Here is a 25110-nt window from a genome sequence, read left to right on the forward strand (position 1 = left end):
ATTGAGGAAGATACAAAGAAATGGAAAAACGTTCCATGCTCATGGATTGGAAGAACAAATATTGTGAAGATGTCAATGCTGCCTAGAGCAGTCTATACATTCAATGCAATCCCTATCAAAATACCATCCACTTTTTTCAAAGAAATGGAACAAATAATCCTAAAATTTGTATGGAACCAGAAAAGACCCCACATAGCCAGAGGAATGTTGAAAAAGAAAAGCAAAACTGGTAGCATCACAATTCCAGACTTCAAGCTCTATTACAAAGCTGTCATCATCAAGACGGTATGGTACTGGCACAAAAACAGACACATAGATCAATGGAACAGAACAGAGAGCCCAGAAATGGACCCTCAATTCTATGGTCAACTATTCTTTGACAAAGCAGGAAAGAATGTCCAATGGAAAAAAGACAGTCTCTTCAACAAATGGTGTTGGGAAAATTGGACAGCCACATGTAGAAGAATGAAACTGGACCATTTCCTTACACCACACACAAAAATAGACTCCAAATGGTTGAAAGACCTAAATGTGAGACAGGAGTCCATCAAAATCCTAGAGGAGAACAGAGGCAGCAACCTCTTCGACCTCAGCCACAGCAACTTCTTCCTAGAAACATCACCAGAGGCCAGGGGAGCAAGGGCAAAAATGAACTATTGGGCCTTCATCAAGATAAAAAGCTTTTGCACAGCCAAGGAAACAGTCAACAAAACCAAAAGACAACCAATAGAATGGGAGAAGATATTTGCCAATGACATATCAGATAAAGGGCTAGTATCCAAAATCTATAAAGAACTTATCAAACTCAACACCCAAAGAACAAAGAATCCAATCAAGAAATGGGCAGAAGACATGAACAGACATTTTTCCAAAGAAGACATCCAAATGGCCAACAGACACATGAAAAAGTACTCAACATCGCTCGGCATCAGGGAAATCCAAATCAAAACCTCAATGAGATACCACCTCACACCAGTCAGAATGGCTAAAATTAACAATTCAGGAAACGACAGATGTTGGCGAGGATGCAGAGAAAGGGGAACCCTCCTACACTGTGGGTGGGAATGCAAGCTGGTGCAGCCACTCTGGAAAACAGTATGGAGGTTCCTCAAAAAGTTGAAAATAGAGCTACCCTATGACCCAGCAATTGCACTACTGGGTATTTACCCCAAAGATACAAATGTAGTGATCCAAAGGGGTATGTGCACCCCAATGTTTACAGCAGCAATGTCCACAATAGCCAAACTATGGAAAGAGCCAAGATGTCCATCAACAGATGAGTGGATAAAGAAGATGTGGTATATATATACAATGGAATATTGTGCAGCCATAAAAAAAAAAAGAAAACCCGAAATCTTGCTATTTGTAATGACGTGGATGGAACTAGAGGGTATTATGCTAAGCGAAATAAGTCAATCAGAGAAAGACATGTATCATATGATCTCACTGATATGAGGAATTCTTAATCTCAGGAAACAAACTGAGGGTTGCTGAAGTGGTGGGTGGTGGGAGGGATGGGGTGGCTGGGTGATGGACATTGGGGAGGGTATGTGCTATGGTTATTGCTGTGAATTGTTTAAGACTGATGAATCACAGACCTGTACCTCTGAAACAAATAATATATGTTAAAAAAAAAGAAGAAGAAGAAGAAGATAGTGGAAGGGAAAAATGAAGAGGGGGAAATCGGAGGGGGAGATGAGCCATGAGACACTATGTACTCTGAGAAACAAACTGAGAGTTCTAGAGGGGAGGGGGGTGGGAGAATGGGTTAGCCCGGTGATGGGTATTAAAGAGGGCATGTATTGAATGGTGTTATATGCAAACAATGAACCATGGAACAATACATCAAAAATTAATGATGTACTCTATGGTGATTAACATAACATAATAAAATAAAATTAAAAAAAAAAGTAAAAAGTGAAAATGTGCATGTTCAATTCTTACTGTGACTAAAAGACATGAACCCCAATGACCTTTCCCAGTAATGCTAGGATTACCAAATTAAACCATTGCCTCTGTACATTTAATTTTTTCATGTTTCCATTTTGTTTCACATACCAGATCAAATTCAAGATCCTTGTAAAAAAAATTTACCTTTCACCTAATCATCTGATAAGTACTGTTAAATTAATCAAACAAGGAGGCCATTAGACTGAGGAGGTCTTAATACCTTAGAAGCCGATGTGAGCAAACCAAAAACCTAGGCCTATAAATGCCTAAGGTTTAAGAAATAAAAACCTAAGGACAACCAATCACAACAGCCAACCAGGCTTTGCCAAAAAAAGACACACCCTTAAGTTATAGCTAATCAAATAATTTTCTTGCTTTGCTTCCACCTTTTCTTAATAAAAAGTCTCTCCCCAAGCTACTACAGTGCAGTACTCCTAATCATTTCCACTTTGGTGCTGCCCAGTTTGAACTGATTTTGCTCAAGTAAACTCTTAAAATTTTTAACATATCTGAGTTTATCTTTCAACATTTCAAATGTTAGTGCTACACCATATACACAGTGGAAGCATAATAAATTGAGGCAATAAACAGAATTGAGAGAAAGTGGATTTATCTAACAATTTCTGATATCTACAATGAATCACTATTCTTAAAATTGATTTCTTCACTGTATTCTACCCTTCAAAGTTTGTGGAACATGCTCTGTAGCTTTGCATCTAGGTTCCCCTATCTGCATACAAGCTAGCAAAAGTCTCTTTGTCTCTTGATCATTTTGACTGAGTCCCATGTCTATCCCCAATCTATCATTGTAGTCAGGAAAATGCAATGCACTGATTGTTTTAGGACTGGGTCACATGCTTCACTTCTGAGACATGGTGTGGGCCCACCTATGCATATGGACAGAAGACGGCATGTGGGGGTTGATTCCCAAATAAAAATTGGCACTGTTGCCAAAAGAATACAGAGTAGAGGTTGGGAATAAATACCAAATTTTCACAACCATAGAACTTCCTCAGCTTTTATTTACCATCCCTTGATTCTTATAGAAACATTCTAAAATGTCAAAAAAATGTAAAAAAAAAAAATTAATCTAGTCACACTGCAATTCCTATTCAAATACCAACCCTTAGAATAATTTCTCAAGCATATCTGTCAGAATTCTTCCCTCCCATAATGGTTTGCCCTTTTATTAGTAAGTTATTTAATTGAACACTGCATTATTATATTTGTTTAACTTCTGCCAGCATCCCTGAACTGGGTTTTCAGGTAGATGATTCCATAACTACATTGTCTTATTTCAAATATGTGTTTCCAATAGAGCTTTACACATCTTAACAGGTACTTATTGAAATGAAATCTTCTATAAAATACTAAGAAATATATCCAGGGAACAGTTTTTATAACTAAGCACAATCCTATGAGACATGTCGAAAAAAATCACACATTAAAATGTGAAAGAGCATTTCAGTCAGTATTCATAAACAGATGTTCTTGCATTGTCACAGAGCAAAATTTTTTGAATTTTAGGACACTTAGATGCAGCGGTGTCAAAAGAGGAGAGAGTACAATTTAGACAAATGTCCCAGGCTTGCAGTCAAGTGTTGCCCAACTCTAGCAGACATGTTACATCAACGGGGTTTTGAATGGCAGGGCCAGGATTTGTGCAGTACGTAACGTGCATGACTAGACACAGCAACTGCACATTTCTACCTTCCATCTGAGTCATAATAAACTATAAAGCACACAACATTTTTAATCAGAAGAAAAAAACCCATAAAAATCTAGATTAAGAGAAAAGGTATCTAAGGTATAATAGATCATTGATTCAATATTTGTAGTAGAAGACAATGCTGTGCACCACAAGGGGAACACATGTTTTGAGTTATATTTTCAGATAAGATGACTGACATGAATCTCCCCTTACCTACTCAGCCCCCTTTGGTAAATGACCTGTGGTAATTGTTCACAGTGAAGTGGAATGAGCTAGATTGTAGTTATGGACATAGAGATTAATGAACTGCTCAAACAGATCTCATAAACATGACATTAACTTCATTAACAGGTGTTCTGCAATGTTTTTTTCACCTCTGCAGGGCCCACCTGAGAGATAAACTCACTTATACAGCTTGCATGGGTTTATGAGTACAGACAACTAAGGACCAACTGTTCTGAACAGTGGTTCTCAACCCAGTGTGGTTTTTTCTCCCCACCTGGACAGGGAGTGGGCAGTGCTACTGACAGCTAGTAAGCAGAGGCCAGGGATGTTACTAAACATCCTACAACACACAAGACAGTCCCCCCACAATATACGCTTATTCAGCCAAAAAGCCAAAAATGTGAATAGTGACTGAGACTGAGAAACTCTGCTTTAGAGGTAAAATTCCTTTGTGGTCTTTATCTTCCACAGATCACTGTTACTGGGAAACACTTCAAACCAATTGATATAATGAGTCACGATAATGGCTAGGGTCTCACAGAGGCCTTTTGAGCTGAACACCTAATGTATTCTTAAAATGTTACAATACTGACAACACTAACTTAAACTTTAAATAGAGATGTGGTTTAAAAATATGATGGCATGTTATGCAGTTGTTAAAAATAATGTTTTAGGATAATTTTAAGTGACATGTAAAAATGTCCATGACCTGATAATTAAAAAGGATCAGTACTTTTTAAGGTAGATTATAACCCCACTATATGTATTTGGTAAATACAGGCATATGTGTGGGTAATGTATATGCTTACACATACAAGTAAAAGTGCATATTAAAAGTCTATCAGTGGGGTGCCTCCATGGCTCAGTGGTTAAGCCTCTACCTTCAGCTCAGGTCATGATCCCAGGTCCTGGGATTGAGCTCCGCATCGGGCTCCCTGCTCTGCATCTCCCTCTCCCACTCCCCCTGCTTGTGTTCCCTCTCTCGCTGTCTCTCTCTGTCAAATAAATACATAAAGTGAAATTCCATGTTTAAAAAAAAAAGTCTATCAGTAGTTTAATTTACAGATGATTTTAATTCTTTACATTTTTCAGATATTTTAAATGATCTACAGTAAGTAACTACAATTTTATTAAAGGGAAAATATTATTTAAAAATTAATGTATGCTTCTGAAAATGTTTTTGAAGGTTCTGTGGAGAGATTTTTGGCTATTACAGAAAAATGGTATCAGTCATGCTAAAAACAGGTTGAAGTAAAATTTAAAAAATATTTTGGGGTGCCTGGGTGGCTCTGTCAGTTGAGCGCCCAACTTGATTTCAGCTCAGGATCCTGGGATTGAGCTCAGCACAGAATCTGCTGGAGATTATCTTCCTCTCCCTCTGCTCCTCCTCCTGCTGGCACTATCTTTCTCTTTCTAAAATAAATAAAATCTTTACAATCTTTTAAAAAAATATTTTGAAGTAAGTTATTTTATTTGCAAAAATAAAAGTCATCATTAGCATTAAAATTGGGAAACATAAAATGCAAATAATTTATGGAGGAAAATTAGAAATATCTGCCTCCATTCCCCAGTACTCCCAGGAACATTTAAGTGAGGGAAATAAGATTACAATATAGCATTTGAAAGAATAAAACTAACAAATAATACTGGAAATATGTAATGTCTCTTTTGGTTTTTAGGGCATCAAATTTCATCTTGTTACCTAACTAGAAGTTATCTTTCTACTACCCCACATATCACAGAAGAGAGGGTTATTTTGTACAAACACACACACACACACACACACACACACACACACACACGCCTTTGTAGCTAATTATGCACACAAATGGAACCAGGGAAATATTTTATGTGACTTCGACTTCAAGGAGTCAGTCTTCAGAAGGGCAGTCAGCACTGATTTATCTAAAACAGCTCATACTGAGTTCTGTCCTATCTTAAACCAAGAGAGATATTTCTTAACGCCTGCATAAAATGTAGATTTCTAAACCTCCTCCTCAGAGACTCAGCTTTAGAAGGCCTGCATGGTTAACAAATACCCCCAGGTGGTCCAGGACCCTAGCAATGTACCTCACACCCGAGCTCTCTGCAGAGTTATCTTCCAGGCTCTTCTCATTGCCCTTCCCAGCTCTGAGTTTCCCCTCCCCTGACTGCACCCCCACTGATGTAAGGACTCCAGGAAGTGCTTTGCTGCCCTAGCTGTCTTTTGCCATATACCGCAGCTGTATAGCAACAGGGTAAGGAGAGAGAGAGGGAAACCTTTATATCCTAAGGATGGAGAAGAGAAGGGGACAATGCCACTCTGAGATCTGGCCTTGGGAGTATTAAATCTTTCTATGGCAAGGATCAATCTGCTAGTGAATATTTTATATTTTAATATGCTGAAAGAATTGCTATCTTCTATCCTAGGCTTAGAGATTATTTAAAAAATCTTTTATCTGAAACCTTAAATATTATGTGTCAGGAAATTATAGAAACCCCCGCAATGTGTCCATCTGAAGAGGACTCCTTTTCTTTTCGTAATACAAACTGCAGGAAACAAAGGTTGGAAACATTGTGCAGATTTATCTTGATTTATATTCTTCCTCTCTCCACCAACCAAAAAGATTCTCAACTTGTGAGGCACTTTCCCTAAAAGAAGTGGGTGGGATGAAGTAGAGTGATTTGTAAAATTTTCGTAATAATCAAAAGAGAGTGTGTGTTATAGATTGAATATTTGTGAATATTGTGTAAAATTCATATGTTGAAATCCTAGTCTCCTATTAGAAGATGGGCCTTTAAGAAGTGATTAGGTGATAAGGTTGGAGCCTTCATGAATAGGATTATTGCCCTTATGAAAGAGGCATCAGAGAACTCCCTTACCCCTTTGGCCATGTGAGGGCCTGGCAGAGAGACAACCATTGATGAGCCAGGAAGTAAGCTTCACCAGAACTCAACCATGCTCAAACTTCCAGGCTCCAGAACCATGAGAAATAGATTTCTGTTGTTTATAAGCCATCCAGTCTTTTTTTTTAGTAGTCCAAAGCCCAGTACTTTGTTTTAGTAGTCCAAACTAAGACATCAAAAGAACGTGTGGTTCAATAATTTTAAATGCTGCTTGAGAGGTCAACAAAAGGAAGAGGGAAATAGAGATACTTCCCAAAGTGATTGATCAAAGGGCCCAAAACTTTCATTCAGAAGACTTCAAGGTTAAAAAAAAAGAAACAGAAACAGATTTAACTCAAAGGATATTCAATTCCCCACTTCATTTTCTCATATAAATTGCTTCACCCATTTTATTGTCTCATGTAAACAAAAATGTAATTACCTTTGTAACTGGGAATATTTTTGTATTCTTTATAAGACTAAACAGAGTGGTGAAATAACTGGAAGCTTGCTGAGTATGAAATCAGAAAATACAAAAATAAAAACAAATTTTGAAAAAAAAAAAAATGTAAGCAATCCCATCATTCCTATTCTCTTCCCAAAATAGGTCAGAATATTTATGCCAGACCTTGAACATTCCCTGTGGAAAAACATTCAGGTCCATCATCTATCTAAGACCAGAAGCTAGACTTGATGGCAAAGCAGACACCTTGAGAACTGGGCCTAACATGTCCCCCCAAATAACATCTTGAGTTGGGGACACTATGATCTCATACTTTTGCCAACAGAAAAAAAAAAATCTAAAAGTTTTAATTTGCAGTTGTATTAGGAAACATTAGGAACAGGAGTGGGGTTGAGAATGGGAATAAAATTATCTTCAATGCCTCCCTAATTGCCTCCCATTTAAACATACTGCATTAATCAGGGTTCTCTGGAGAAACAGAACCAATAGGATGTGTATATAATATAGAGAGATTTATTTTAAGGAATTGGCTCACATGATTTTGGAGGTTGGAAACCAAAACCTTCAGGGCAGGCTGTCAGGTTGGAGACCTAGAGTAAAATCGATGTCAGAGGCAGCCTAAAAGCAGAATTCCCTTTTCCTGCTAAGGCTTTCAATTGACTGGCTAAAGCCAGCCCACGTGATGGGGGTAATCTGCTTTACTCAAAGTCTACTGATTGAAAGGTTAATCACGTTTTAGGAATACCTTCACAGCAACTTCTAGACTGGTGTATGATTAAGTATGTGGTACTGTGGACTAGCCACGTTGATACATAAGGTTAACGATCACACATACCAATATTCACTTTTTGTGATCCTAATGACTTGACTAACTTTTTTTTTTTTTAAGATTTTATTTATTTACTTGAGAGAGAGCTCGAGAGCACAAAGGGAGAGGAAGAAGCAGTCTCTCTGCTGAGCAGGGAGCCTGTCTCAGGACTCAATCCCAGGACCCTGAGATCATGACCTGCGCCAAAGGCAGCCACTTAACCAACTGAGCCACCCAGGCCCCCCTTGATTTGACTAACTTTAAAGGAAAAAAATAATTTTTTGAACACTCATTTAAATTACTTAATGAACAGTTGTATTTTATTAAATTTAACTGAAAATTTGGAAATGATTGAAGTTTATTTTCAACACTTAAATATTTCAAAGTGCTACATGCTTCACAAGGTAGTGATTTTAGCTTCTATGTTTGGTTCAGTCAAGTTTCTGGCTATTAACAGGTCCCTGAACTGAGGAAATAATTTTAAATTGTTAAAATATTAGATGACTATTCTTCAAAAAAATTTTGTTTAAAAGCTCATTTGCTGATCTTGAGCTGCCAGTCACTAAACCTTGGAAATTTAAAATCCTGCTAGTATGTAGTTATGTTCAGCACCTGCAACCTTGGCTTCACATTGTATTCACCTACAGAGTGTTACAGATACTAAGGCCTGGGTTCCTCCCCAAAGGTTCTTATTGAATTGGTCTGGGATGCAAACCAGAGATCAGGAATTTTCGAAGTTCTCTAGATGAAGCTAATGTGCAACCAGAATTGAGAACCACTGCCTACATGATAGTGAATCAATCCAACCTGAGTGTGTTTAGCCAATTATTAGTACAAGTTTATAGAACTATCTACATTCAGCAGAGAAGAGAGAAATATTTATCCACTTTACATTTAGTATGTAGATAACACAGATGAAAGACTTTTTTTTTAGATAATTCACTCCAATTATTCAAATTATATTTTGAAGGTACTAGATACTTCTATTCATCATAAATAAAATTAGTCTGTGGTTTTCTTTTTTGCTTTATTTCTCAGAGCCTGGTATTAGAATATGGTAGGATAATTTCCTCTTTTAAAAAAATTATTGCTTTTTTGTAGGTGGAAAATGAAACTGTAAACATACAAGAAAAAAAAACATCTGGAGGGGCAGAAAATTTAAGGACAGTTTGTATAAGTTGAATGATACAAACATTTAAACTTTCTGCCAGGAAGTAATGATAAATTTTAAGAAAATTTCTGAATTTGCTGAGGAGGAAGAAATTATTCTTTCTATGGGGTAGAGAAGGCTGGGAGAAGCTGCTTGAAAGGGAGACTTCCCAGATCAGGAAACAGCTGGAGCAAACACCTGGGGAGAGGAGAGTGTTCCTAGAACAACAAAGGCCAGGAGGAGGGAGGAGCATGCTGTGCCATTCAAGGAGTAACAGAGCAGTAGGGAGCTGGGGGAAGATGAGCAAGGGTGAGTGAGTGAGTGAGCCGGTGAGTGAGGGGGAAATCGAAAGGGGGTGGGTGGAGCTTGGATTGTCCAAGTCCTAACCTGCCCCGTTGATGCCTCTCCTCCAAGGTCAACCCACATCAAGACCCACTCGTGGGACAGTGCCAAGGTGCTGCCGATGGAGAACAAGTGTGACAAAGAGTGGGTGGTGTCCGTAGCCATGCAACAGGCAGCAGGCTGACCACCTCAGTGAGTACCTAGCCGGGCTGGGGGCTTTAAGACTCACAAGGTAAAAGTGGGACACTGGGACCCTGAAAGAGGAGGGGACACATCCAAAGTCTCACAGAAAAGCCATGATGGGGCCTGGATTTGAATTCAAACACTCCCTGCAAACTGGCCTTGATCCAAGAGCCTTTTGAAGTGAATCTTAACGGATGCATAGGAGTTTACTATGCAGGAAGTTACTGATTCATTCTGATATCCTCATTACCCAGCTTTGTGTTGGGTGTTACTGGGCTCCTGAGAGGTCTCCAGCTTTGTGGAACAGCAGGAGGAACCTGGGCTGGAAGACACCGTGGGTAAAGCCAGACTCTGCCTAGCATAGATAAGGCTTCCTGGAGGCCAGGTGAAGGGCTTTGGATCTAGTGCTTGAGAAAGGGTGGTCTTTCAAGCAAGGGAAACAGTTTGGGCAAAGGGCAGAGGTGGAAGAGATCCTGTGTGGTTTGCCAAATAATTTTTAGTTAGTTAGTTAGTTAGTTAGTTAGTTAGTTAGTTAGTTTGAGGAGGTTGACATCTTCATTGCTTTGGAGGTGGGGGCAGGTGCTCAGGAGCTCTTGGTGGGGCGGGCCCGCTTCATCTCTGGCTTCTAGCGGCACAGGGTGGCGCTGGCTCTGTGAACGGCAGCCGTGCGCAGATCTGGGCGGTACTTGTTCTTGCGGATCATGTGCCGGATGCTGAGGGTGGCCGGGCATTCTTGTTGATGGTGGTCCGCGCGTAGGAGGTGGCGGGATTCCATTGGCCGGATCTCCGCTTCAAGACCACCACCACGCCTTTACCGTCGGCGGCCGGTTCCACTCCCACAGTCTTGCAGTGAATCAGACCGTTGTAGCGGAATGAGTTGTGAGCCTTCAAGTTGTTGAGCTCAGTGCTGTAGGTCAGCTTGTTCCTCTTGATCAGGAAGCTGGAGCAGTTCCACACGACCATCTGCTGCAGGTGGGCGGACATGGCGACGACCCCTCTCGCTACGGCAGCCGGAGTCAGAAAGAGCTGGAAAATAATTTGGGGGTATGGCTGCAACGTGAGGGTCACTTGGAGAAAAGGAGGCAGATTTTGCAGGACTGAATAAGGTTGGGAGGTGCCAGGACTCTTCGGAGGGTAATAAGGAGCCACAGAAGGTATGTGAGCAGGAGAGGGCATGGGTGGATCTGAGTGTGACACCAGAGCCATGAATGGGGCTGGGCTGGATGGTAGGAGCAGGGGAGAATTTCCTTTTATGTCTGTGCTTTGGGGCAACTTAAAGACCCTCAGGATTTTATGTGCTTTGAAGGTTTTATGTAGTGTATGACTTTATAGATGGGTACATATTTTTTTATATTGTCAAATTGTTAATCTTTAATAACTTAATTTCTTAATGACATTTAACGTTTTTAGGTTTTTATTTCTTCCAAAATATGTCTTCCATCTCAATTTTCAAATGTATTGACATAGGTCTGCTGATTATTATACTAGTGTCTCTCAGCTTGAAACCCGCCATTCTATCCCCTGCTCCATGATGTTGGGGCTCGAACAGGGCAAACCCATTTCCCCTTTCTACAACCTGTAGGGCTGTGCCAATAAGGACAATTTCCTGGAGGGACTCTGGAAAACTGCAGGAGACCAAGGAAATTTGTCCTTTCATTCCTTCCTGTTCCTGTCTACATCACTACAATATTAGATTTTTACCATAGCAGCAACAGTTGGTTCAAGTAGCGGTAGCTGGTTCAGTGTGCAATTTTCCCAAATCTCCAAGAATTAGGCCCATTGGGCCGCCTCAGAGATATCAGCACCAGTCAACTGTTGCCCCAACTCAGAGTTCTGGGTCTTATCCTTGGTGGGCCCTTCTCCAAGCCTCTACATTTTACTCATCTCAGTTCTTCCCTGTGTCCCTCCAGCTCCAGGACCATAATTGTTTCTTGTGTTTGATACCTCTCTATACCTCAATGACCTTTTGTTGATTTTCAGTACTCCAAAACTGGTCTACAATTCTTTATATTACATTTTTAATGTTAAAAAAACAAAACACACACACAAAAAAACTGTGCTTTCTGTCTCCTGACTGGAAACCTTATTCTCTCATAATTTTTTTTCCCATTTCCTCAATATCTGTGAATATATTACCATTGTCTTCTTAGAGGCATTTTTTTTTTCATTTTTATTATTTAAATTTAATAATTTTTTTAAAAAATTTACATATATCTAACTTTACATGAATGAAGGGAGTAATATAATACATGTGAATTTCTGGAGTACAATCTTTTTATTTATTTAGTTAGTTTTGTTTGACCTTATTCCTACCCCTCCTACTCCCTTTCACCCAGAGCAGCTTTTCCCGCCACCCCCTCCTCACACACACACACCCCACATGGACAAATAACACAAATTAACAATCTAACATATAGGTGTAATTTTCTCCATGTCCATATAATTATACACAAATATTCAGCTGTGTATATACACACAAAAAAGTTATAATCACATACCTTCACTCCATACATTACTCTAATTAGGGATATTTTTGATCATTTTCTAAAATGTGGTCATAAGAAGTTACTTTTCTTAACTTAAAACTACCATATAACATTACTTCAAGTTAACTTGCATAACTTTAACTCATTTTATAAAATTGCTGTATAAAATTAAGAGAGTTATAGCTTAATTTATTACCCATTCTTTTTTCAGTGGACATTGACTTTGTTTCTAGTTTTTTCCCTCTGTGTACAAGGTGTCAATAAACATGTATACTATCCTTAAATAAGTTATCATGTTCTGTGGGAAAGATTCTTACAAGTGGAATCGCTGAGTTAAGGTGATTTTAATAGATGTTATAAGAATTCTTTTGCCCAAAAAAGCAGTAATAGTGTATACTTCCATAAGTAATATGTGAGAGTAACTCTTCTCCTGCATCTCCCCCATCCTTAAATTGCACATGTAGTAACATTTTCTTGCAGCATTTCTGTAGCTTTAGATTTACATTGAATTTTGTATCTAAGATACAGGTTTAATTTCATTATATCCCATATAGTCAGTATAGTAACCCTACTTAAATAATTATCATTTTTCCATGAACTAGAACACCACCTTTGTCATGTGTTAAATTCAAATATATACTAGTATCAATTTTGGTTTAATCATTTGGTTTTTTTACACCAGTGCCAAAATACTGTTTTCATTTGAACAAACTTTAGACAGGCTCCTCTGAGCTCTCTTCTGGACTAGGCCTCAACCTTGGCCCCCATTCTTGTTGGGCCTACATAGCCCAATTTTAGCAAGAATCCTGCTAAGTCAGTTTAGAGAGACCCTCCCCCCATCCCCTGCCCCGCCATTGATATCTGCTTAAATTCTTCATCCCCACACTTGATATCTGATCAACCTGGCCAGCCTTCAGTAAGGATCTGGTCTTTAAGTTGGTTTACTAATAGTCACCTTACCCTTGATGTCTTTCCTCTTAGTAGTTTTTCATTGACCACAATCCCCTTGCCCTGATTCTGGGCTATAAATCCCTACTTCTTGTTGTATTCAGATGCCGGGAATGGCCAGCAATCCCCGTACTGACGGATGAAAGATTACTCCAAACTTTGCTGTGAAAGAGAGGAGAAGTCAAGGGGGTCAATGCTCAGAGGCAAAGACCCTGTGCCCTTCTTTGCTCCCGCTTTTACTGGTCCTTCAGGATAATCATACATCTTTACCACTGTTTCTTAAGCACATGATGTATGACAAGGGGTCTTACTGAACTAGGAGGATCTGTTTATGGGAAAGATACGATATGCTAATCTGCGCACGAGTTCTGCTAAACATAATCTAAGAGACAATGCCTACATCTCTTAGATCACAGGGCAGTTGTTTGCGCTAAGAAAGCTTTGGGGAAGGCAACTCCCAGCGGCATTCCTAAGGCAGAGTGGTCACGCAGCATCTAATGAGCTCTTATATATGTTATATCTAGACATTTTATATATATATAAATAGTGAACTTTATTTGGAATTGGATTAAGTGTGAAAATTAATTAATTATGGGAGAATTGGTATTTTATGATATTAAATGTATAAAAACGTGGATGATATTTTACTTGGATAGCCTTTTTTATGTCTTCCCATTTTCTCAAATCTCACTTTATGCTCTCTAATTAAATTTTATGATTTTTATGTGTCCTGCCCTTATTTTTAAATTCATTCATAAGTATTTTATAAGTTTTTGCTAGTGTGAATGAAAACTTTTTGCTCTGTTTATCATATTATAGAGAAAATCTATATTTTGTATATTTATGTGCAGTTACCACACCAAATTATTTTAATTTACCTTTTTTTAAAAGATTTATTTATTATAGAGAGAAATAAAGAGAGAGAGCACACAAGTGGGGGAGGGGCAGAGGGAGAGAATCTTGAAGCAGACTCCCTACTGAGCACAAAGCTCAGTCTCAGGACCTGTGAGATCATGACCTGAGCCAAAACTAAGAGTTGGACTCTGAAGTGACTGAGCCACCCAGGTGCCTCTAAATTATCTTTATTTTTTAACTAGAGGCTCATATGTTTTCTTGTTATGAAATGTATCATCAGCAAAAAAAAAAGTTTCAGCCCTTCTTTGCCAAAGTCTGTACAAATCATTTTTCTTTTCTCGATGAATTTGCTAGGATCTTCAGAATAAATATGAATGATAAAGTCTACATCAAGAGCTTCTTTGTAGTTTTTATTGTTATTTAAATGGCTTAATGTTTTGCCAATTAGAATACTATTTGCTATAGATTGTGCAGGATAGCTTCTATTAAAATTATTTGTTTCATATTATTCTCACTTTATTTAGGAATAGCTGTTAATTTTATCAAGTACTTTTTTAGTTAATATAGCCATAAGATAAGATGTATATATATCATATGTAAAATACATATATACAGAAGGTAAATAAGGTAACATATAAAACATGTTGACATTATAAATGGATTAGGGAGATTTCCAGATTTTTCTGGGGTTTAAATGGCTTAATATTGCAATTCCCTATTCCTTAAAAGTTAGTAGAACCACCTGGTCCTCTTTCTACTTCCAATGGTAGATTAAGCAATCTTCTAATCTTGTCAGCATTAATTGGTTCATTCAAGATTTTCAATTCTTTGTTAGCTTGTATCTTGCTAGCAAGCAATTAATTTCATGATTTTCAAAATTTCCCCATAGATTTATATGTTGTACTGTCTTAAAATCCTTTTAATAACTTCAGATTTTTGGCTATGTACCTTTCCTCATTCTTGCTTTTCCTCCAGATTTCTAAGAGGTTCATCTACTTTGTTGGCTTCCTCAAAGAACAAGCTATTGGATGGACTTAATCTTTATTCTTGATTTTCTTTGTTTTTTATTTCATTAATTTCTACTTTTAACTTTATTAACTTCTTCCTTCTAGTTTTCTTTGGATTGGCCTGTATGTGTGTTTCTAATGTAAGTGAGTTTCTTTGCTGGGCTTTGATACAAAGTATTTTTTTCTTTCTTGTTTACTAGATCATTTATGATTTTGAAATTTCCTTTTTTATCTACAGACTACTTAGGAAAGTGATTATTAATTTTCAAGTAGTTACTATTTCAATAACATTTTATTTATTTCTAACTTTGATATTAATATGATCAGAGAAATTATCTAATAAAACTCTTCATAAAATACATTCTTATAGCCATACATGATCAATTTTTGGTCAGCCAGTAGAAAACTGGAAAAAAACCATAATGTCTAGAGATTTAGAGATCTTATAAAATTATTAAGCCAAGTTTTTAAAATAATTTAAATTTTCTTGCTTATATTTGTGTACTAGTCATGTCTAAGTATCAAAAACTGTAACAAAATTCTCTCAATATAATTGTTTTATAAGTTTATCCTTTTATTCCTAAATGTATTGATTTTTATCTTTACCTGCTGTTTTTTCTGTATTCTAGGTTTATTATTATGTTTTTCATAAACCACATCCTTCATTATGATATTATGTCCATCTCTATCCCTATTTATTGCCTTTATAGACAAGTTATACCCTTTCTCATATTAATACAGGCATTACTGATTTACTTTTGCTTATGTGTCTATCATCTCTTTGGTCATCCCCTTATCACTTAATTTTTTTTCTTAGAAATATCATATGTGAGTTTTGCTTTTTGAGTCAATCTGTCTTTTAATTGATAAATTCAATTCATTTATATATAGCATAATGAGTAATACATATGCATTCTAGTCCATCCATCATACTTTATTTCCTATTGTTCTTTATTATGTTCTTGTTTTCCTTCTCCTTAATTTTGTTGATTTATCTAATTGCTACTTATTTCCTTTGTCCTTTTTAAATGCTATTTAATTAGGTTATTATACATTTATTGGTTCTCTCCCTTTCTTTTTCCTAGCATCATAGGCAGAAGCATATTTTTTGTATTATTATCTGAAAGAAAAAAAATGCCAATTTCCCACACTAACAAAATCTTTTTTCAGAACTTCCTACTTGCTACACCTCAATAAGAAGAAACTCTTAGAATACTTTTTTACTTTACCTTTTTTTATCACTATTCTTTCTGGAATAGTATTACAGTATTCTTTGCAGCATGTCCCCTCCATTTCAAGGATGCTTATTTGGACTTATATTACGCATTCTCAATACATAACAGTCAGTTGTAACTATATACATGTGTATACCATTCATCATCTAACATGTGTTTCTCTTGCTCATTCCTTCACCCATGATGATAAGACTGTTTTGACTCATTTGTTGTTTAATTAGAGTTAATCCCTCTGTACTTTGCTTCACATGATCTCATGATTTATATGTATGTATGATCCATACACTAAATATTTTTATTTTCTCCAATATCTTTCTTTTGTCTGGCAGATAAATGTAACCTTGGCTTTGGTTGAGCTCTAATTCTTTTCTCAGTTGTCTTAACAGCCAGGGCTGCAGATGAGGAACTGTTCTGATTTATTTTTATTCTTTTTTACTATGAAACTTTTAACACCACTTAACCCTAAGTGGGTAACATTTATCATGGAAAATGTAGATATTTGTCCTTCCTCCACTGAATGAAATTTTCTTCTATTAATTTTTAAATTATTGTCCCTCCTACAACTGTTTCCATTTCTATTCATGGAGCCCTATTTACATTTTATGTTTATTACTTACTATTGTTTTATTTCATACTCTTTTATTCAGATTTTTTTAAGTAATCTTTATGCCCAATGTGGGGCTTGAACTCATGACCCTGAGATCAAGAGTCACATGCTCTAAATGACTGAGCCAGTCAGGCTCCCCTATTCCATTTGGGTTTTTTGCTCATAAGTTTTCTCTGTGCTTTGGACTACTACTGTCACTATATTGGATCTCAGCTTTAATCATCTACAGGTTAATTTGCTTCAAAAATACTGCTTTAAAAAAAGTTCTTGAGAGCCCTTTTTTCTGTGTACCTGAATTTTATTAAAGCTGTTTTTGTTTTTGTTTTGTGGTTGGGGAGCAAGGGTTAGGGGGAAGATGTTGCTCAAATTGTTTTCTGTTACGTCCAGCAGTGCAGTTTCTCTGAATGCCTATTTTGTAATCTCATGTATAGGAGGCCTCACTCCACTGTTCAGCTTCTCCCCAATGTCTTCTGAGTAGACTGACATGCTTTGGGATCTGTTTTAGTCTTAGCTCAAGCCTTGGGCTGACTCTGTCTTTCAGAAGTCTCCCATGGCCGAGTCATCTCGTAGCCATCTCTACATACTCTGAAGGAGCAGATGGATTAATTTTCAGAGTAGAAGGAACATGGAAATTGCTCACATGAGGATGCCATCTTTACTTTTTTAATCTCTTTTCAGATTTGTTTTATTTTATTAGGTTAACTAACAATCTATTTATTGTTTTGTTTTTTCAAATAACTTGAATGTGTTTATTATTTGTATTCTTTGTTTCTGATTTCTCCTTTTATCTTTATTAGTTCTCTCTTTCTGCTGTCCTTTTGTTGTTGTCTTTTTTTTTTTTTTAAGATTTTATTTATTTTTTTGACAGAGAGAGACACAGCGAGAGAAGGAACACAAGCAGGGGGAGCGGGAGAGGGAGAAGCAGGCTTCCCGTGGAGCAGGGAGCCGGATGTGGGGCTCGATCCAAGGACCCTGGGATCATGACTTGAGCCGAAGGCAGACGCTTAACCAACTGAGCCACCCAGGCACCCTTTTGTTGTTGTCTTTTTAAATGTTCTTCAGCTGAATTTATTTTCAATTGAGGCATTTGTTTTCTTTCTTGCTTGCTTCTAATGCAATTATTATGCTATGATTTGGGGGGATACAAACTTCAGTCTTTCTAATTAAGTTACTTTAGTTGGTCTCATAGATCATAATATATCATTTTTTTCTCAGTTATTAAATTTTAGATATTTTTACCATTTTGATAGAATGTTTTCATTATTTTCTGGGCTTTTGTAGGTCTACCATTAATTTTAATGTTATCAGACTGAGACCAGAAAACTGTACTGTACTATTTATTAATTTTCTCATTCTACTGATGCTTGAATTGTGGCCTAAAATTTGATCAAATTTTGTTATGTTCTATGGACATTAGAGGAATCCTGCATCAGGCAGAAATGGATTGTCACTAATACCCTGCCATGTTCAGTCATTGCCTAGGAGCAGTCTGGGGACTGCTTGGCCTCAGATTCGTGGGGGTGGTAGCTCAAGCTACAGTCAATTATGCTCCCATGGCAGCTTTTTGTTGTAGGAGACCTGAATAGTGAATCTTCATGACCATAATACACAGCCAAAACTTAATTGAAATATAAATTTAAGACCAGGCCATTAGACATTCTAAAATGAGAAATGTCTCTGAATAAGGGTAAAAATATCAGCAATAAATGAGTTATTTTGTTCTTTCCATATACAGTTTTTGTCACCACTCCTTTATAGTTATAGATGATTTTTGTATAAAATTGGACATGAACTTGGGAAATTATTCTGCTGCTGAATCTTATAAAATCTTTGTAGAAGCCTCTCTCAGGTTTCAGGCATGTTCAGATTAGAACATTACTTGACCTTCAAGTGTATAGCATATGGCCAATAACATCATTGGAATTCTGACAGTTACAGAAGGGTTTGCTAAGGATTGCTAAAGAAGATTCACAGGACCCAAAATGGCAATGCTTGCCAATCTACAAGAAAACAATACATTATAACAACAGCTTAGAGAATGGATATGCATCACAAGCCAAAGGATGTCTTTGAGCAAGGTGTCCAAAGCAGGCCATCTGGGGGCTTCAGTCCTTTCTCTTTAAAGGCCATACCAGATACCTCATCACTCTCAGATCAGGAATCACTAATATATGCATGGAACATCTCCAAACCAGAGAATCCAAAAGGGTGTTTCAGCTTGGGTTTCATATATGATGCTGGTTATGTAGGTATATTCTTTTTTTTTTTTTAAGATTTTATTTATTTATTTATTTATTTGACAGAGAGAGAGAGACAGCGAGAGAGGGAACACAAGCAGAGGGAGTGAGAGAGGGAGAAGCAGGCTTCCTGCCTAGCAGGGAGCCCGATGTGGGGCTTGATCCCAGGACCCTGGGATCATGACCTGAGCTGAAGGCAGACGCTTAACGACTGAGCCACCCAGGCACCCCATGTAGGTATATTCTTATATAACCAGCCACAACAGCAGAGCCTACAGGAGCACACTGAGACCAGATGCAAATCATCAGTTCCAATGTTATCAGTAAATCATGCTGACAAACTGATACAATTCCTCTCAAACCCATGGTTACAAAGCAGTACAAATCCGTATGTTTCATGCCTCAACCTGGGGTCAGGGCTGCAGAGGTGTGATTCTTATTTCAGTAGAAAAACTCAGGATAATTCTAAGCTGTTGGAATTAACTCTCCCAGCATAGTCCACCCTCCTGGCCTGTGATCAAGGCCTTTTTATGACAAAACAACCACTCTTAGTTTGATAGTAATACATACCTTATATCATCACATATCAAACATCTTATGAACAATTGTAATGTACATACAGATTCCAAGCATTTGTAATAATCAGTGGAGGGTTGGTATGGATATAAACAGGCAGCTGAACCATCCAATGATGCCAGCACAGACTTTGTCAATATTTTACTAACTTTACAGAGTCTTTTTGCCTTCCTGATCTACAGCTATCTGTACTTCATAGTATATATCTATTGAAGATTAAAAAATATAATCATCAATCTATTACTAATCAAGCCTTAATCCTCTTCAAGCCAATTCACTTCCATAGGAAAATTGTTCTGTAGTCTTTAATTCAATCTCCCGATATATTTGATCATCAATAATATTATCAGAAGTTTGTTAGCTTCTATAATATTAATTTTATCTATGATTCCTGTATTATACTATAGAGCAGTATCATGTAGTACTGAAATGCTTGGCTGCCATAAAAACCAGACATATTCCTGTTGGAATAAGATGTCCTCAAGACCCCATATTCATGCTAGGAGTTCTTTTACATCAATATGTCTTTCCTCACCAAATCCACCTAGCTGATTACTTTTAGCACAACTCCTAATTCTCTTGAAGCTCTCTTATTTTGAGTAGGACAGTATTGTTTGATCCACCAGATATGCTGTTGCCAATGAATATTAACTGCTTAGTACAAATGGAAAGTAAATTCTTTCAGAGCAAATCTGCTGTCAACAAATTCTCTTAGTTTTCCTTCATCTGAGAATGCCTTTATTTTACCTTCATTTCAGAAGTTTATTTCAGTAAATTCTGAGGTGACAGTTTTTTGGTTCTGGTTTTGGAGTTTTTAAAGCATTTGAACTATATCATTCAACTTTTTTGGCCTTCATGGTTTCTGATGAGAAATACGCTGTCAATCAAGTCTTGGTTTCCCTATAGGTAAAGCATATTTTTCCCTGGCTGCTTTCAAGTTGTTTTGTCATTTCAGATGTTTGTTTCTTGGAATAGGCTTCATTGTATTTAGCCTGTTTGGGATTCACTGAGTTTTACCACATTTGGGAAGTTTTCGGCTATTATTTCTTCAAATATTTTTCACCATACTCTTCCTGCTTTCCCTCTTGAGATACTGAGGACATGAACACTTGACCTTTGGGTATTGTTCCACAGCTCCCTGAGCCTCTGTTCAGTTTTTTCCAGTATTTTTCTCTCCATTATATTGACAATTTCTATTGCTCTATCTTCAAGCTGACTGACTCTCTCCTCTGTCATCTCTGCTATTGAGCCTATCCAGTAAATTTTTTGTTTCAATTATTGTGGTTTTTCCTAAAATTCTAAAATTTCCATCTAGGCTTCTTTAACTCTTAAATTTCTTCACTGAGACTAATTTTCTATTAGTGTCAAGAGCTCTCATGATTTAGCATTTTTAAATAACTGCTATAAAGTCTTTGTCACATAATTCCACATCTGTGTCATCTTGGCATTGGAGTCTCTTTCCCACGCAAGCTGAGATTTCCCTGGCTCATTGTATGTTACGTAACTTTGGATTACATCCTGGACATTTTGAACATTACGTTATGAGAATCCAGGTCTTATTTAAATCCTATGGAGAATGTTGAAATTTTGTTTTAGCAGACAACCGAACCAATTAAGTTCCAATCTACATTCTGTGGTAAGTCCAGTGTCAGTTCAATTTTCAAAACCTTCATTGTGCTATTAGTATTTCTCCCCCATGTGCACTACCCAGTGGTCAGCATGGGGTAGGGGGGAGCCCAGTCCATGGTCTGTTTGTTTAGTTCTTAAAATCTTTGGTATGCTCAGGATCAGATCTGTGCATGCATATCTCAGGAGTGAGCTCAGGAGTGTATATACAACTTTTGGGGATCACTTTCTCAAATTCCTTCCTCTCCATGATCTCCTGAGTACTTTCAGTTCCCAGGGCTCCCCTTTATGTTCTTTCAAACAGAAAGTTACGTTGTTGATTCTTTTTACCTGGCTCAGATGCATACTGCAACAACCATACCTATGTCCCCAGGGCCAGTTGTTTAAGATTTGTCAAAAAAACCACAAGTTACACAACAGGAAAAGAATGTTGGTACTGAGTTGTAACACTAAAGCTATTAAAGTACACCACAATAGGTTTCATTCTCCAGTTAAGGAGGATGAAAGGGGAAAAAAAAGGTAAACTAGCTGCCAAATTTTGATCTTCCCCAATCTGTCAGCTGTAATTTACTTTTCTTTTTTTTTAAGATTTTATTTATTTATTTGAGAGAGAGAGAATGAGCAGAGTGAGAGGGAGAAGCAGGGAGCCCAACACGGGGCTTGATCATAGGACCCTAAGATCAGGACCTGAGATGAAGGCAGATGCTTAACAGACTGAGCCACCCACGTGCCCCTTCTGTAATTTATTTTTCAAAGTACGGGTGGTCCTCGACTTATAAAGATTCAACTTAATGATTTTTTGGCTTTATAGTGGTGCAAAAGTGATAAACATCAGTAGTAACCATACTTCAAGTTCTGAATTTTGATCTTTTTCCAGGCTAGTGATATGTGCACAATCCTCCCATGGTGTTAGGCAGTGGGGGCAAGCCACAGCTCCCCATTCAGCCACGCAGTCATGAGAGGAAACAATCAATACACTGACAACCATTCTGTACCCAGACAAGCATTCTGTTTTTCACCTTCAGTATAGTATTCAATAAACTTCATGAGATATTCAACACTCTATTATAAAATGGACTTTGTGTTAGATGATTTTGCCCAACTGTAGGCTAATGTGAGTCTCTGGGCACATTTAAGCTATGATGTTTGATAGGGTGGGGGTAAAAATGCATTTTCAACTTACCATATTTTCAACTTAGGATTAGTTTATCAGGGTATCACCCCATCGTATGTCAAGGAAGATCTGTATGTACGTCACTTTATGCATTCCGCCCAGATTGGAAAGCAGTGTTCAGTGGGAGGGGGAAGTGTGCTTACTGTGTCTTACCTGGAATTGGAAATTTCCCAATCTTTTCCTAAAGAGATAAAACATTACAGATACTTTTGGGATCCATTTCATATCATTCTCCTTGTTCCAACAGAAGTAATCACTATCTGAAATTAGTTTATATCTTTCTGACCACATCTTTATATTTTAAATGCATATGTATTTCATAAAAAACATATTTGCATTGTTTTATAACTCTACATAACTCTGATATACTGTATAGATCTTTACAATTTGATTTTTTCTGTAAATTTTATGCTTTTGAGATGTGTTTATGCTGACATATGTATCTGGTTTATTACTTTAAGTACCACTTTGTACAGATATATCATATTTTATCTATTCACAAATTGATGGGCATTTAGGTGGTTTCCAATATTTTCCTATTAAAGATTATCCCAAGAGGTTTTGAATGCCATCACTCTCTCCCTACCCTAAAAACTGTTCGGCATTATAGCAGGTGTTTAACCTGCATGGTTTCAATTAATTCTTAAAACATTCCAACAAGTTATAATTTCTGCTACAAAACAGTGTGTTTTCTTGACAAGCTTTATGTTCTGCAAAATTATACACAAAAACGGTATAGCTTATGGGACTATATGGTTAAGGGCTAACCAAAGAAAGCCTGCCACTGTCTGAGCATCAGGCTAAAGAAAAATAGTACTATTTAAAATGCTAGCACAGTTAAAAATTTATATGAAATCTCATAACTAAGGGATTGCAATAGCAAATGTATATAGGATTTTTTTAAAAAGTAAAACATACTTTGATGGGAGATGGCATAAGGAATGATTGAGACTGCTGTGTTATAAAGATGAAGGGAAAATGCACCAAGACAAAGCATGTCACCAAGAGGAAGAATCTGGGGCAAACAGGTATTGTATACAATACAGTCTTTCATAGTACAGTATTACTCATTCCTTTAATAAATGAAACAGAATTCTGCATTAACATAATTTGCATTCTGCTGCTATTATTTGATGACCAAAAATCGATATGATGGAAAAAACTGCATTTGAACCAGTGGAATTTCTTTTTATACTGAATCATTCTTTATTTAAAAATCACATATGAGCTAATTTGCACTTAAAGTATACATTTTATCAGGATAGACTAGACTACAAATTTACCTGATTTATAGTTCTTAAATACTAAATTATATGGCCTCCAATAATTTTTTTAAATTGTCAACAATTTTTTCAAGTAAAATTGTGAATGAATGTAATATTCAAATTGTTATTGGCACAGAGAACAATAATGTTTTGCCTGATGGTGGCCAGAGGGGAGGGCAGGTAAGGGCTTGGGCACAATGGGTGAAAGGAAGAGGGAGATACAGGTTTCCAGTTATGGAATGAGTAAGTCGCAGGAATAAAAGACGCAGTGTAAGGATACAGTCAGCGATATTGTAATAGCAGTGTAACAGGACAGGTGGTAGCTACACCTGCGGTGAACACAGCGTAATGCATAAACTCGTCAGATCACTGTTTTACGCCCAAAACTAATATAACATTGTGTATCAACTGTATTCAAATTAAAAACATTTCAAAAACAAAAAATCAACTGTATTTGAAATAAAAACATTTTAAAAAGAAAAAAATTTAAAAACAAATTGCTATTGGCTTGTGATATCACTTCCAAATTAAACCATGATGACTATTCTTAGAATGATAATAGAGCAGAAGATGTGAACTTTAGGATTTTTTAACAAGTCCTTTGATACACTTAGCAGCTGAACATAAAAATAATAAGCAACATCTTTTTTTTTTTTTACAAACATTTTCTTTAATGAAGATAGTTGTTTTTTCAAATGTGTGACAGGAATTTTAAGGAGAGTGTCATATACTACAATCAATGAAATTGCGCTGTGTAGAAAGCATCTTTCAACTAACACCTTCTTTGATGAAGATAGAAGCATTTTCAAATGCATGTGTGGAAGCAAAAGGAAACTGCCATCTATGTAAGTCAAGGAGACAAAGTTTTCTAGAATCTGCTTCTTGATTAACATCTTCTTTCATGAAGATAGATGTGTGTTCATATGTATGGCTGTCATTGTAAGGAAAGTGTCATATACTAACCAATCTCAATGACACAACACTGTGTAGAAAGCATCTTTCAACTGACATCTTCTTTGATAAAGATAGAAGTGTTTTTATTTATTTATTTATTTTTATAAGTTTATTTTACTTAAATTCAGTTAATTAACATATAGTGTATTAATAGTTTCAGAGGTAGAGTTCAGTGATTCATCAGTGGCATGTAACACCCAGTGCTCATTACATCAAGTGCCCTCCTTAATGCCCATCACCCAGCTACCTCAACCCCCACCCACCTCCCTTCCAGCAACCCTGTTTGTGAAGTGTCTCTTATGGTTTGTCTCCCTCTCTGATTTCATCTCGTTTTATTTTTCCCTCCCTTCACCTATGATCCTGTTTTGTTTCTTAAATTCCACATACGAGTGAAATTATGATATTTGTCTTTCTCCAATTGACTTATTTCACTTAGCATAATA

At 36.9% G+C, this 25110-nt stretch overlaps 1 pseudogene; it reads right to left on the reverse strand.

Moving 5' to 3' along the window:
- Positions 1-10280: 10280 nt before the first annotated feature.
- On the reverse strand, positions 10281-10717 carry LOC116641035 (annotated as a pseudogene).
- Positions 10718-25110: the final 14393 nt, after the last annotated feature.

The sequence above is a fragment of the Phoca vitulina genome, unplaced genomic scaffold (assembly GCF_004348235.1).
Source record: "Phoca vitulina isolate PV1807 unplaced genomic scaffold, GSC_HSeal_1.0 scaffold1, whole genome shotgun sequence".
NCBI classification, from domain to species: Eukaryota; Metazoa; Chordata; class Mammalia; order Carnivora; family Phocidae; genus Phoca; species Phoca vitulina.